Source organism: Entelurus aequoreus, linkage group LG26 (genome assembly GCF_033978785.1).
Source record: "Entelurus aequoreus isolate RoL-2023_Sb linkage group LG26, RoL_Eaeq_v1.1, whole genome shotgun sequence".
Classification (NCBI taxonomy): Eukaryota; Metazoa; Chordata; class Actinopteri; order Syngnathiformes; family Syngnathidae; genus Entelurus; species Entelurus aequoreus.
In genome coordinates this window covers 4,526,752-4,541,751 of record NC_084756.1, presented here as the reverse complement: position 1 = coordinate 4,541,751, position 15,000 = coordinate 4,526,752, and the positions used below count along the sequence as shown (strand labels likewise).

The following is a 15,000-nucleotide window of genomic DNA, read 5'->3' as shown; positions in this document are numbered from 1 at the left end:
ATAGCAACATGAAAGTACTAGTCTTAGTGCCTCTGATAGCAACATGAAAGTACTAGTCTTATTTCCTCTGATAGCAACATGAAAGTACTAGTCTTATTTCCTCTGATAGCAACATGAAAGTACTAGTCTTAGTTCCTCTGATAGCAACATGAAAGTACTAGTCTACTTCCTCGGATAGCAACATGAAAGTACTAGTCTTATTCCTCAGGAAGCAACATGAAAGTACTAGTCTTATTCCTCGGATAGCAACATGAAAGTACTAGTCTTATTCCTCGGCTAGCAACATGAAAGTACTAGTCTTATTCCTCGGATAGCAACATGAAAGTACAAGTCTTATTCCTCGGATAGCCACATGAAAGTACTAGTCTTATTCCTCGGATAGCAACATGAAAGTACTAGTCTTATTCCTCGGATAGCAACATGAAAGTACTAGTCTTATTCCTCAGGAAGCAATATGAAAGTACTAGTCTTATTCCTCGGCTAGCAACATGAAAGTACTAGTCTTATTCCTCGGATAGCAATATGAAAGTACTAGTCTTAGTGCCTCTGATAGCAACATGAAAGTACTAGTCTTATTTCCTCTGATAGCAACATGAAAGTACTAGTCTTAGTTCCTCTGATAGCAACATGAAAGAACTAGTCTTAGTTCCTCTGATAGCAACATGAAAGTACTAGTCTTATTCCTCAGGAAGCAACATGAAAGTACTAGTCTTATTCCTCGGCTAGCAACATGAAAGTACTAGTCTTATTCCTCGGATAGCAACATGAAAGAACTAGTCTTAATCCTCGGATAGCAACATGAAAGTACTAGTCTTATTCCTCCGATAGCAACATGAAAGTACTAGTCTTATTCCTCGGATAGCAACATGAAAGTACTAGTCTTAGTTCCCCTGATAGCAACATGAAAGTACTAGTCTTAGTTTCTCTGACAGCAACATGAAAGTACTAGTCTTAGTTCCTCTGATAGCAACATGAAAGTACTAGTCTTAGTTCCTCTGATAGCAACATGAAAGTACTAGTCTTAGTTCCTCTGATAGCAATACTAGTGAGGCCAAGTCAAGCAACATGAAAGTACTATTCTTATTCCTCGGATAGCAACATGAAAGTACTGGTCTTATTCCTCGGATAGCAACATGAAAGTACTAGTCTTATTTCCTCTGATAGTAACATGAAAGTAATAGTCTTAGTTCCTCTGATAGCAACATGAAAGAACTAGTCTTAGTGCCTCTGATAGCAACATGAAAGTACTAGTCTTAGTTCCTCAGATAGCAACATAAAAGAACTAGTCTTATTCCTCAGGAAGCAACATGAAAGTACTAGTCTTATTCCTCGGATAGCAACATGAAAGTACTAGTCTTATTCCTCGGCTAGCAACATGAAAGTACTAGTCTTATTCCTCCGATAGCAACATGAAAGTACTAGTCTTAGTTCCTCTGATAGTAACATGAAAGTACTAGTCTTAGTTCCTCTGATAGCAACATGAAAGTACTAGTCTTAGTTCCTCTGATAGCAACATGAAAGTACTAGTCTTAGTTCCTGTAAAAGCAACATGAAAGGACTAGTCTTAGTTCCTGTGATAGCAACATGAAAGTACTAGTCTTATTCCTCGGATAGCAACATGAAAGTACTAGTCTTATTCCTCTGATAGCAACATGAAAGTACTAGTCTTATTCCTCGGATAGCAACATGAAAGTACTAGTCTTAGTTCCTCTGATAGCAACATGAAAGTACTAGTCTTAGTTCCTCTGATAGCAACATGAAAGTACTAGTCTTAGTTCTCTGATAGCAACATGAAAGTACTTGTCTTAGTTCCTCTGATAGCAACATGAACATACTCGTCTTAGTTTCTCTGATAGCAACATGAAAGTACTCGTCTTAGTTCCTCTGATAGCAACATGAACATACTTGTCTTAGTTTCTCTGATAGCAACATGAAATTACTCGTCTAGTTCCTCTGATAGCAACATGAAAGTACTAGTCTTAGTTCCTCTGATAGCAACATGAAAGTACTAGTCTTAGTTCCTCTGATAGTAACATGAAAGTACTAGTCTTAGTTCCTGTAAAAGCAACATGAAAGGACTAGTCTTAGTTCCTGTGATAGCAACATGAAAGTACTAGTCTTATTCCTCGGATAGCAACATGAAAGTACTAGTCTTATTCCTCTGATAGCAACATGAAAGTACTAGTCTTATTCCTCGGATAGCAACATGAAAGTACTAGTCTTAGTTCCTCTGATAGCAACATGAAAGTACTAGTCTTAGTTCCTCTGATAGCAACATGAAAGTACTAGTCTTAGTTCTCTGATAGCAACATGAAAGTACTCGTCTTAGTTCCTCTGATAGCAACATGAACATACTCGTCTTAGTTTCTCTGATAGCAACATGAAAGTACTCGTCTTAGTTCCTCTGATAGAAACATGAACATACTTGTCTTAGTTTCTCTGATAGCAACATGAAATTACTCGTTTAGTTCCTCTGATAGCAACATGAAAGTACTAGTCTTAGTTCCTCTGATAGCAACATGAAAGTACTAGTCTTATTCCTCGGATAGCAACATGAAAGTACTAGTCTTAGTTCCTCTGATAGTAACATGAAAGTACTAGTCGTAGTTCCTCTGATAGCAACATGAAAGTACTAGTCTTAGTTCCTGTGATAGCAACATGAAAGTACTAGTCTTAGTTCCTGTGATAGCAACATGAAAGTACTAGTCTTATTCCTCGGATAGCAACATGAAAGTACTAGTCTTATTCCTCGGATAGCAACATGAAAGTACTAGTCTTAGTTCCTCTGATAGCAACATGAAAGTACTAGTCTTAGTTCTCTGATAGCAACATGAAAGTACTAGTCTTAGTTCTCTGATAGCAACATGAAAGTACTCGTCTTAGTTCCTCTGATAGCAACATGAACATACTTGTCTTAGTTCCTCTGATAGCAACATGAAAGTACTAGTCTTAGTTCCTCTGATAGCAACATGAAAGTACTAGTCTTAGTTCCTGTGATAACAACATGAAAGTACTAGTCTTAGTTCCTGTGATAGCAACATGAAAGTACTAGTCTTAGTTCCTCTGATAGCAACATGAACGTACTCGTCTTAGTTCCTCTGATAGCAACATGAAAGTACTAGTCTTAGTTCCCCTGATAGCAACATGAAAGTACTAGTCTTAGTTCCCCTGATAGCAACATGAAAGTACTAGTCTTAGTTTCTCTGACAGCAACATGAAAGTACTAGTCTTAGTTCCTCTGATAGCAACATGAAAGTACTAGTCTTAGTTCCTCTGATAGCAACATGAAAGTACTAGTCTTAGTTCCTCTGATAGCAATACTAGTGAGGCCAAGTCAAGCAACATGAAAGTACTAGTCTTATTCCTCGGATAGCAACATGAAAGTACTGGTCTTATTCCTCGGATAGCAACATGAAAGTACTAGTCTTAGTGCCTCTGATAGCAACATGAAAGTACTAGTCTTATTTCCTCTGATAGCAACATGAAAGAACTAGTCTTAGTTCCTCTGATAGCAACATGAAAGTACTAGTCTTAGTTCCTCAGATAGCAACATAAAAGTACTAGTCTTATTCCTCAGGAAGCAACATGAAAGTACTAGTCTTATTCCTCGGATAGCAACATGAAAGTACTAGTCTTATTCCTCCGATAGCAACATGAAAGTACTAGTCTTAGTTCCTCTGATAGTAACATGAAAGTACTAGTCTTAGTTCCTCTGATAGCAACATGAAAGTACTAGTCTTAGTTCCTCTGATAGCAACATGAAAGTACTAGTCTTAGTTCCTGTAAAAGCAACATGAAAGGACTAGTCTTAGTTCCTGTGATAGCAACATGAAAGTACTAGTCTTATTCCTCGGATAGCAACATGAAAGTACTAGTCTTATTCCTCTGATAGCAACATGAAAGTACTAGTCTTATTCCTCGGATAGCAACATGAAAGTACTAGTCTTAGTTCCTCTGATAGCAACATGAAAGTACTAGTCTTAGTTCCTCTGATAGCAACATGAAAGTACTAGTCTTAGTTCCCCTGATAGCAACATGAAAGTACTAGTCTTAGTTTCTCTGACAGCAACATGAAAGTACTAGTCTTAGTTCCTCTGATAGCAACATGAAAGTACTCGTCTTAGTTCCTCTGATAGCAACATGAACATACTCGTCTTAGTTTCTCTGATAGCAACATGAAAGTACTCGTCTTAGTTCCTCTGATAGCAACATGAACATACTTGTCTTAGTTTCTCTGATAGCAACATGAAATTACTCGTCTAGTTCCTCTGATAGCAACATGAAAGTACTAGTCTTAGTTCCTCTGATAGCAACATGAAAGTACTAGTCTTAGTTCCTCTGATAGCAACATGAAAGTACTAGTCTTATTCCTCGGATAGCAACATGAAAGTACTAGTCTTAGTTCCTCTGATAGTAACATGAAAGTACTAGTCTTAGTTCCTCTGATAGCAACATGAAAGTACTAGTCTTAGTTCCTCTGATAGCAACATGAAAGTACTAGTCTTAGTTCCTGTGATAGCAACATGAAAGTACTAGTCTTAGTTCCTGTGATAGCAACATGAAAGTACTAGTCTTATTCCTCGGATAGCAACATGAAAGTACTAGTCTTAGTTCCTCTGATAGCAACATGAAAGTACTAGTCTTAGTTCTCTGATAGCAACATGAAAGTACTAGTCTTAGTTCTCTGATAGCAACATGAAAGTACTCGTCTTAGTTCCTCTGATAGCAACATGAAAGTACTAGTCTTAGTTCCTCTGATAGCAACATGAAAGTACTAGTCTTAGTTCCTCTGATAGCAACATGAAAGTACTAGTCTTAGTTCCTGTGATAGCAACATGAAAGTACTACTCTTAGTTCCTCTGATAGCAACATGAAAGTACTAGTCTTAGTTCCTGTGATAGCAACATGAAAGTACTAGTCTTATTCCTCTGATAGCAACACGAAAGTACTAGTCTTAGTTCCTCTGAAAATACTCACACAATACATCAACGGACAGCACTCATGCGCCGGATAATAACCACAAAATACATCAACGGACAGCACTCATGCACCTGCTAATAACCACACATTACAACAACGGACAGCACTCATGCGCCTGCTAATAACCACACAATACATCACCGGACAGCACTCATGCGCTTGCTAATAAGACTTAGACTTAGACTTCCTTTTCATTGTCATTCAAATTTGAACTTACAGTATGTACTGAGAACGAAATTTCGTTACATAAGCTCATGGTAGTGCAGGATAAAAAAGCAATAAGGTGCAGGTATAAATAAATAAGTAGATTACTGTACAGATAAATATATTGCACTTTTTCACTTGCATCCACATTTATGGATGTATGTTGTATTGTCTTTTTTATTCCAGCCAGTTAATCCATTTTGGGGGGAGTTGAGGGGATTTTAATTATGATGCGTTCAAGAGTCTTATGGCCTGAGGGAAGAAGCTGTTACAGAACCTGGAGGTTCAGCTTCAGAGGCTGCGGAACCTCTTTCTAGAGTCCAGCAGTGGGGGTGGGAGGAGTCTTTGCAGATTTTCTGAGCCCTGGTCAGGCAGCGGCTTTTTGCCATATCCTGGATAGGAGGAAGAGGAGTCCTGATGATCTTTTCCGCCGTCCTCACCATTCTATGGAGAGACTTCCAGTCTGAGGCACTGCAGGCTCCAGTCCAGACAGAAATGCTGTTGGTCAGCAGGCTCTCTATAGTGCCTCTGTAGAATGTGGTGAGAATGGGGGGAGGGAGCGGTGCTCTTTTCATTCCACGCAAAAAGTACATGCGCTGCTGAGCTCTTTTTACAAGAGCTCCGGTGTGTAGGGACCAGGTTATATTGTCAGTTATCTGCACCCCCAGGAACTTGGTGCTGCTTACTATCTCTACTGCTGTGCCGTTGATGAAGAGTGGAGCAAGGCTGGACTGGTGCTTCCTGAAGTCAACGATGATCTCCTTGGTCTTGTCGACATTCAGGACCAGGTTGTTGGTTCTGCACCATTCAACCAGATGTTTCACCTCTTCCCTGTAGGCCAGTGGTTCTCAAACTTTTTTTGTCATCCCCCACTTTGGACAAGGGGGAGTTTTCAAGCCCCACCTGCCCCCATCGCCCCAACAGAACGCTAATGCCAAGCTTAACATTTTCAAATTTATTGAACATCAAGTAACATCAAGTTGTATACATTCAAACTCAATAACATAAAATAAAATCAAGTTCAATAATAAATAAAATAACTGTGCAGCTGTGGTATAACTTGCATCAAGTTCAATATGAAATAAAATAACTGTGCAGCTGTGGTATAACTTGCATCAAGTTCAATATGAAATAAAATAACTTGCATAAATTCAATAATAAATAAAACAAAAGTGTTATAACTTGCATCATGTTCAATAATAAATCAAAAAAGGTGTTATAACTTGCATCAAGTTCAATAATAAATCAAATAAAAGTGTTATAACTTGCATCAAGTTCAATAATAAATCAAATAACTTGCATCAAGTTCAATATTAAATAAAACAAGTGTTATAACTTGCATCAAGTTCAATAATAAATAAAACAAAAGTGTTATAACTTGCATCAAGTTCAATAATAAATCAAAAAAAGTGTTATAACTTGCATCAAGTTCAATAATAAATCAAATAAGTGTTATAACTTGCATTAAGTTCAATAATAAATCAAATAACTTGCATCAAGTTCAATAATAAATGAAAATAAAAGTGCCACTTTGCAATCTTTGCCAAAAAAAGGAGGACAGGGCAAGTGAACATGAGTTTTACAGTACTCCAGCATTAGTGGCTGCAATGAGCCTGTTTTGCACTGCACAGCTTTTCAAATCGGGGTTGCAGGCTTGACACTGCCACTGTTAAAACCTCATTGAATTCGGGGCTGAGCTGCCTTGACGCGAGTGTTTCCCGGTGAATGACACACAGTGTGTCCAATGCGCATTTGGCGCAACCCTCTTTATTAGAGCCTGCAGCCCGTTTCTTGACTTTGCCATGCGCGCCATCAGAGCAAAAGCCCACACAGTTTTCCCATTTAAGGTCGTGTTCTTTGAGGAAACTGTCCATTATCTTGAACAGCTCATCAGCAGTGGCTCTATTTTGTATGTATTTGCAAAACAGCAAATCCTCGCACAGTGACTCGCCATTCACAAAGCTTCCGCTTAGCCCCGCCCCCATTAGTTACTGTTGCTATGTCAGTAAACTTTCGCTCCTACCTAGAAATGTAAAGCCTACAGGAAAAATAAGTAATTTACATTTATCTATATAGCGGATTTCACAGACAGAATCACAAAGTGATTTACAGTGTGTATAGAAAATGAAAGCATAGTAAAAAAAAATTTAAAGAATATAATAATAAAAAAATACAAAAAATAAAAGTGAAATTTCCTCCCGTTCCTCGCGCCCCACCTGTCATGTCTCTATTCCCCACCAGTGGGGCGCGCCCCACACTTTGAGAAACGCTGCTGTAGGCCATGTGGTTGTTGTCACGGATGAGGCCCACTAATGTTGTGTCGTCCGCATACTTCACAATGTGGTTAGTAGTGGACCTGGCGCAGCAGTCATGGGTTATCCACGTGAACAGCAGCGGACTCAGGACACAGCCCTGGGGGGAGCCGGTGCTCAGGGAGATGGCACTGGAGGTGTTGTTGCCCACTCTCACAGATTGGGGTCTGTCTGTGAGGAAGTCAAGCAGCCAGTTGCATAGGGGGGTACTGAATCCAGTTTGCTCACCAAGTGCTGCGGGATGATGGTGTTGAATGCTGAGCTGAAGTCCAGAAACAACATCCGCACGTGTGTGTCCTTTCCTTCCAGATTTGATCAACTCAGGTAGAGTGCAGAGGAGATGGCGTCCTCTGTGGAGCGGTTAGGGCGATAAGCAAACTGGTATGGGTCGAATGTGGGGGGGAAGTCTGTAGACAATATATTCCTTTACCAGCCTCTCCAAGCACTTCATTATGATGGGGGTGAGTGCAACGGGGCGGTAATCATTGAGAGAGGAGATTGTGGGTTTTTTAGGCACTGGAATGATTGTGGCCGTCTTAAAGCATGATGGTACCACAGCCTGGGTCAGCGAGATGTTGAAGATGTCTGTGAGAACCCCAGCCAGCTGGTCTACACATCCCTTAAGCACCTTGCCCGCAATGTCATCAGGTCCCGGTGCTTTCAGGGGGTTCACTCTCCTCAGGGTTTTCCGGACATCCGCTATATCCAGGTTGAGCGGCTGCTCATCAGGGCGAGGGATGGATTTTCTCGCTGGAGTGGTGTTAAGTGCCTCAAACCTTGCAAAGTAGTTGTTAAGGTCATCTAGGAAGCTGCTACTGTTGTCACAGGGACGGGGGGCAGCTTTATAGTCCGTGATGACCTGTATGCCCTGCCACATTCGTCTAGTGTTTGTGGGGTTCTCGAAGAAGTCCTGCACTTTCTGACTGTGAGCACGCTTTGCAACCTTAATGGCACGGTTCAGGTTAGCTCTGGCTGATTTGAATGCCACCATGTCACCAGACTTAAAAGCCTTGTTCCGAGCCTTCAGCATTGCACGTACTTCACTGTTCATCCAGGGTTTCTCGTTGGCCCGTGTGGGGATGTTCTTGATCACTCTGACATCCTCCATGCACTTCTGAATGTAATGTAATAACCACTTAATACAACAACGGACAGCACTCATGCGCCTGCTAATAACCACACAATACATCATCGGACAGCACTCATGCACCAGCTAATAACCACACAATACATCGCCGGACAGCACTCACGCGCCTGCTAATAACCACACAATACATAATCGGACAGCACTCATGCACCAGCTAATAACCACACAATACATCGCCGGACAGCACTCACGCGCCTGCTAATAACCACACAATACATCATCGGACAGCACTCATGCACCAGCTAATAACCACACAATACATCGCCGGACAGCACTCATGCGCCTGCTAATAACCACACAATACATCACCGGACAGCACTCATGCGCCTGCTAATAACCACACAATACATCACCGGACAGCACTCATACACCAGCTAATAACCACACAATACATCACCAGAAAATAAACATTTACAGAATATAAACATGTACAAGAAAAGCTTAAAATGTTGGCAATGTTATGATAATAATCTGAATTTCACTTGGCAAAATTATGACAAAAGTCATAATTTCACTAAAAAAATGTCACTATTTTACAAGAACAACAAAAATAACTGGCAATATTGTGATAAAAGTCAGAATTGTATATGACAAATGTCACCATTTTGCATTAGAAAGTAATTATTTTACATAAATAATAATTTTACCAGAAAATATTGCAATATTACATAAACAGAAAAAATATTAGAAATTGTTCCCAATTTTATAAGAAAAAAAAAGGTAAATGGTAGATGGGTTACACTTGTATAGCGCTTTTCTATCTTTTTAAGGAACTCAAAGCGCTTTGACACTATTTCCACATTCTAAAAAAAAAAAAAAGTCGACACATTGTGAGAAAAAGACTGCTTTTAGTTATTTATTTATTTATTTGGAATTTTTTGTTTGTAATTGGTTTTAAAACTTCATTATTTATTTCAAGTTTTACAGTATGTCTCTATATACATATTTTTTTTAATTTTTTTTATTAATTTTGGCTAAAGCGGGCACATTTCAATTTCTTACACACCCTTGTTATTTCATATGTTGACCAGAGGGGGAGCACTTTTAAAAGCGACACACAGTCAATTTGAAAAATCCCTCCTTTTTGGGACCACCCTCATTTTGATAGATGTCACCAGCAGGGGTGCACATGAGACATTGTCTATTAGATGCAATGTTATTGGGACCATGATTTATGTCATCACTTGTTCACACCTCCTCATATGGAAGATACTTTTCCTTCTCCGTGTCTCAAGGAGGGAGAAATACAAACACACACACACACACACACACACACACACACACACACACACACACACACACACACACACACACACACACACACACACACACACTTGTATTTGCTACCTTCATGAGAAAAATGCCTACCTCTTTAGGACCAGCCTTTCTAGATATATAAAGATGTGTATTTACAACATTAATAATATATACATAATATGCACAAATAAAAAAGCTAGTTGTGAAAAATGAGTTGGAATTTCACAAGAAAAACTTCGAATTTTGGCAGTATTATAATACAAGTCGTTATTTTACTCAACGCAAGTTGAAATTTTACAAGAAAAACTGAACATTTGTGCAATATTATGATAAAAGTTGGAATTTTACTCAATAACAGTCGCAATTTTACAAGAAAAAGCTTGAATTTTTAGCAATTTTATGAAAAGAGTTGTAATTTTACTTGACAAAAGTCACAAATTTATAAGAAAACTTTACAATTTTGGCAATATTACAATAATAATCTGAATTTTACTTGGCAAAATGATGACAAAAGTCATAATTTTACTCAAAAAATGTCAACAAAAAAAGCCAATATTTTGATAAGTCAGAATTTTATAAGGCGATTTTACATTAAAAAGTAAAACTTTTACATAATCGTTTTACGAGAAAATATTGCAATATTACATAAACAGAAAGAATATGAGAAATTTTTCCCAATTTTATAAGAAAAAAGTCAACACATTGTGAGAAAAAGACAGCTTTTAGTCTTTTTTTTTCTATTTTTTTTTTTTAAATGGTTTTTAATCTTCATTTACTTGAAGTTATTACAGTATATATATATATATATATATATATATATATATATATATATATATATATATATATATATATATATATATATATATATATATATATATATATATATATATATATATATAATAATAATAAATAATAAATAAATGTATATATATTTTGGATTAATTTTGGCCAAAGGGGGCGCATTTCAATTTTTTTACACACACTTATTTCATAGTTTGACCAGAGGGGGAACACCTCACATTTTTACACACACTTGTCATTTCATATGTTGACCAGAGGGGGCGCATTTCAATTTCTTACACACACTTGTTATTTCATATGTTGACCAGAGGGGGCGCATTTCAATTTCTTACACACACTTGTTATTTCATATGTTGACCAGAGGGGGAGCACACAGTCAATGTGTAAAATCCCTCCTTTTTGGGACCACCCTCATTTTGATAGATGTCACCAGCAGGGGTGCTAATGAGACATTGTCTATTAGATGCAATGTTATTGGGACCATGATTGTGCGGTCCCCAGAAGGATTTTTAAATTAATGCACATTTTATTGTATTTATTTTATTTCTGTTCAACTTGTACACACAGTTTTTACTTGTCCTAGCCACAAATACTGGTCACACACACACACACACACACATGTGCATGCGGTACCCTCAAAGTTGTGTTTTTTTTACACGTTAAATTGATTTTATTGTATTTTATTTCTGTTCAGCTTGTGTACACCATTTTTTTCCTAGCCACACACACACACACACGCGCACACACACACACACACACGCGTGCATGCGGTCACCACAAGGTTTTTTTTTATTTTTTCATGTTATATTGATTGTATTGTATTTTATTTCTGTTCAGCTTGTACACACCATTTTTTCCTAGCCACACACACACACACACACACGAAAAAGATAATCATACTTTGACGAAGTATGCTAATTAAATTGCTAATTAAGGTTTGACACGAATGACTCGTGAGGCCTTGCACTGACGCTGGCTCAGCATACTTCCTGCACTCGGAGCAGTGAAGCTCCTCTACTGACTCAAAGGTGCAGAAACAATCTTGCAGGCTTCACACACGTCCGTTTTTTCTTGCCTAACGTTACACTGCAGCAGCACTTAGATGCCCCATGCAGCAAAAAGTTGACAGCTCTCTTCTATAGAGACCGGGTCTCCTCTGCAGGTGATAATGACTTGGCCGTGTTGCGAGTGAAGAGAAACTTCTTACCTGCAGTCAGAGCGGAGGAGAGGAGGAGTGGTGTTATAAAGTCATGTCCAGAGGTGTGGCCTGCAAGGAAAGACAAACACTTTAAAGGTGGGCCGCTGAGCAAAGGGCTAACATTCTTCCATCACACTGCTGTATTTCCCCGCACTCTACTCTCATTGGCTCCTCCGAGGGGGAGGGGCTAGCATCTCTGTGGTGCATTCCTCCTCCTCCTCCTCCTCCTCCTCCTCCATCACGTCCATGCAGATGCTGAGCTAAGAGAATTTAGAGGCAGGTGGAGAGGCAAGAGCAGGAATCGATGAGAGAATGTGGAGGTGCTGCTGGCCATGCATGCAGGAACAGGACTGGAACTGGGGGTGGGGGGGTTGGGGGGTTGGGGGGGGGTGTAAAACACATTATAACACTCTTATAGCACCGCATTGTCAAGATAGTCACGACTCTGACTGCTTCAATATGGATCTGACATCACCTCAGGGTGTCGGTCAGGACAGCAATTGTGCATTCAGGTGAAATAATAGATCACAGGTGCCAAGCTCAAGACCCGGGAGGCAGTTCTGGCCCACCACCTCATTTTATGTGAAATGTGAATTTTGGGGATGGGTGACGTCCTGGAGCTGGCTGGGTTACTGTTTGGGTCAAAAAAACTACCCAACTCCCTAGAAATAACCCATAAATATGACTCTAACAGGCTCAACCCAGCATCTGGGTTGTCACTTGAATTTTGGGGATGGGTGACGTCCCGGAGCTGGCTGGGTTACTGGTTGAGTCACAAAAACTACCCAACTCCCTAGAAACAATCCATAAATATGACCCTAACAGGCTCAACCCAGCATTTGGGTTGTTACTTAAATTTGGGGGATGGGTGACGTCCCGGAGCTGGCTGGGTTGCTGGTTGGGTCACAAAAACTACCCAACTCCCTAGAAATAACCCATAAATATGACCCTAACAGGCTCAACCCAGCATTTGGGTTGTTAATTGAATTTGGGGGGTTGGGTGACGTCCCGGAGCTGGCTGGGTAACAAAAACTACCCAACTCTCTAGAAATAACCTATAAATATGACCCTAACAGGCTCAACCCAGCATTTGGGCTGCCACTTGCATTTTGGGGACGGGTGACGTCCCGGAGCTGGTTGGGTTACTGGTTGGGTCACTAAAAAACTACCCAGCTCCCTAGTAGAAATAACCCATAAATATGACCCTAACAGGCTCAACCCAGCATTTGGGTTGTCACTTGAATTTTGGGGATGGGTGACGTCCCGGAGCTGGCTGGGTTACTGGTTGGGTCACAAAAACTACCCAAACTCCCTTGGAAATAACCCATAAATATGACCCTAACAGGCTCAACCCAGCATTTGGGTTGTTACCTGAATTTTGGGGATGGGTGACGTCTCGGAGCTGGCTGGGTCACAAAAACTACCCAACTCCCTAATAGAAATAACACATAAATATGACCCTAACAGGCTCAACCCAGCATTTGGGTTGTTACTTGAATTTTGGGGATGGGTGATGTCTCGGAGCTGGCTGGGTCACAAAAACTACCCAACTCCCTAGAAATAACCCATAAATATGAACCTAACAGGGCTTAACCCAGCATTTGGGTTGTTCCTTGAATTTTGGGGATGGGTGACGTCTCAGAGCTGGCTGGGTCACAAAAACTATACCCAACTCCCTAGAAATAACCCATAAGTATGACCCTAAAAGGCTCAACCCAGCATATGGGTTGCCACTGTGCATTTTGGGGATGGTGACGTCCCGGAGCTGGCTGGGTTACTGGTTGGGTCACAAAAACTACCCAACTCCCAATAAATAACCCATAAATATGACCCTAACAGGCTCAACCCAGCATTTGGGCTGCCACTTGCATTTTGGGGATGGGTGACGTCCCGAAGCTGGTTGGATTACTGGTTGGGTCACAAAAACTACCCAGCTCCCTAGTAGAAATAACCCATAAATATGACCCTAACAGGCTCAACCCAGCATTTGGGTTGTCACTTGAATTTTGGGGATGGGTGACGTCCCGGAGCTGGCTGGGTTACTGGTTGGGTCACAAAAACTACCCAACTCCCTACAAATAACCCATAAATACGACCCTAACAGGCTCAAACCCAGCATTTGGGTTGTTATTTGAATTTTGGGGATGGGTGACGTCTCGTAAGCTGCTGGGTCACAAAAACTACCCAACTCCCTAGTAGAAATAACCCATAAATATGACCCTAACAGGCTCAACCAGCATTTGGGTTGTTACTTGAATTTTGGGGATGGGTGACGTCCCAGGGCTGGCTGGGTTACTGGTTGGGTCACAAAAACTACCCAACTCCCTAGAAATAACCCATAAATATGACCCTAACAGGCTCAACCCAGCATTTGGGTTGTTACTTGAATTTTGGGAATGGGTGACGTCCCGGAGCTGGCTGGGTCACAAAAACTACCCAACTCCCTAGAAATAACCCATTAATATGACCCTAACAGGCTCAACCCAGCATTTGGGTTGCCACTTGAATTTTGGGGATGGGTGACGTCCCGGAGCTGGCCGGGTTACTGGTTGGGTCACAAAAACTACCCAGCTCCCTAGTAGAAATAACCCATAAATATGACCCTAACAGGCTCAACCCAGGATTTGGGTTTCCACTTGCATTTTGGGGATGGGTGACGTCTCGGAGCTGGCTGGATCACAAAAACTACCCAACTCCCTAGAAATAACCCATAAATATGACCCTAACAGGCTCAGCCCAGCATTTGGGTTGTTACTTGAATTTTGGGGATGGGTGACGTTCCGGAGCTGGCTGGGTTACTGGTTGGGTCACAAAAACTATCCAACTCCCTAGAAATAACCCATAAATATGACCCTAACAGGCTCAACCCAGCATTTGGGTTGTTACTTGAATTTTGGGGATGGGTGACATCTCTGAGCTTGTTGGTTACTGGTTGGGTCACAAAAACTACCCAACTCCCTAGAAATAACCCATAAATATGACCCTAACAGGCTCAGCCCAGCATTTGGGTTGTTACTTGAATTTTGGGATGGGTGACGTCCTGGAGCTGGCTGGGTTACTGGTTGGGTAACAAAAACTACCCAACTTTCAAGAAATAACCC

The 15,000-nt window shown here is 40.5% G+C and overlaps 1 protein-coding gene across 1 annotated transcript in view; it reads right to left on the bottom strand.

Annotated features, from left to right (window-relative positions):
- LOC133643419 (synaptotagmin-2) overlaps nucleotides 1-11,974 on the bottom strand; it is a 76,851-nt gene extending 64,877 nt beyond the window's left edge. The window contains exon 1 of the mRNA XM_062037982.1: nucleotides 11,909-11,974. The gene's annotated coding sequence lies outside the window, so the exon portion shown is untranslated. The remainder of the gene's footprint in view (nucleotides 1-11,908) is intronic.
- Nucleotides 11,975-15,000: the final 3,026 nt, after the last annotated feature.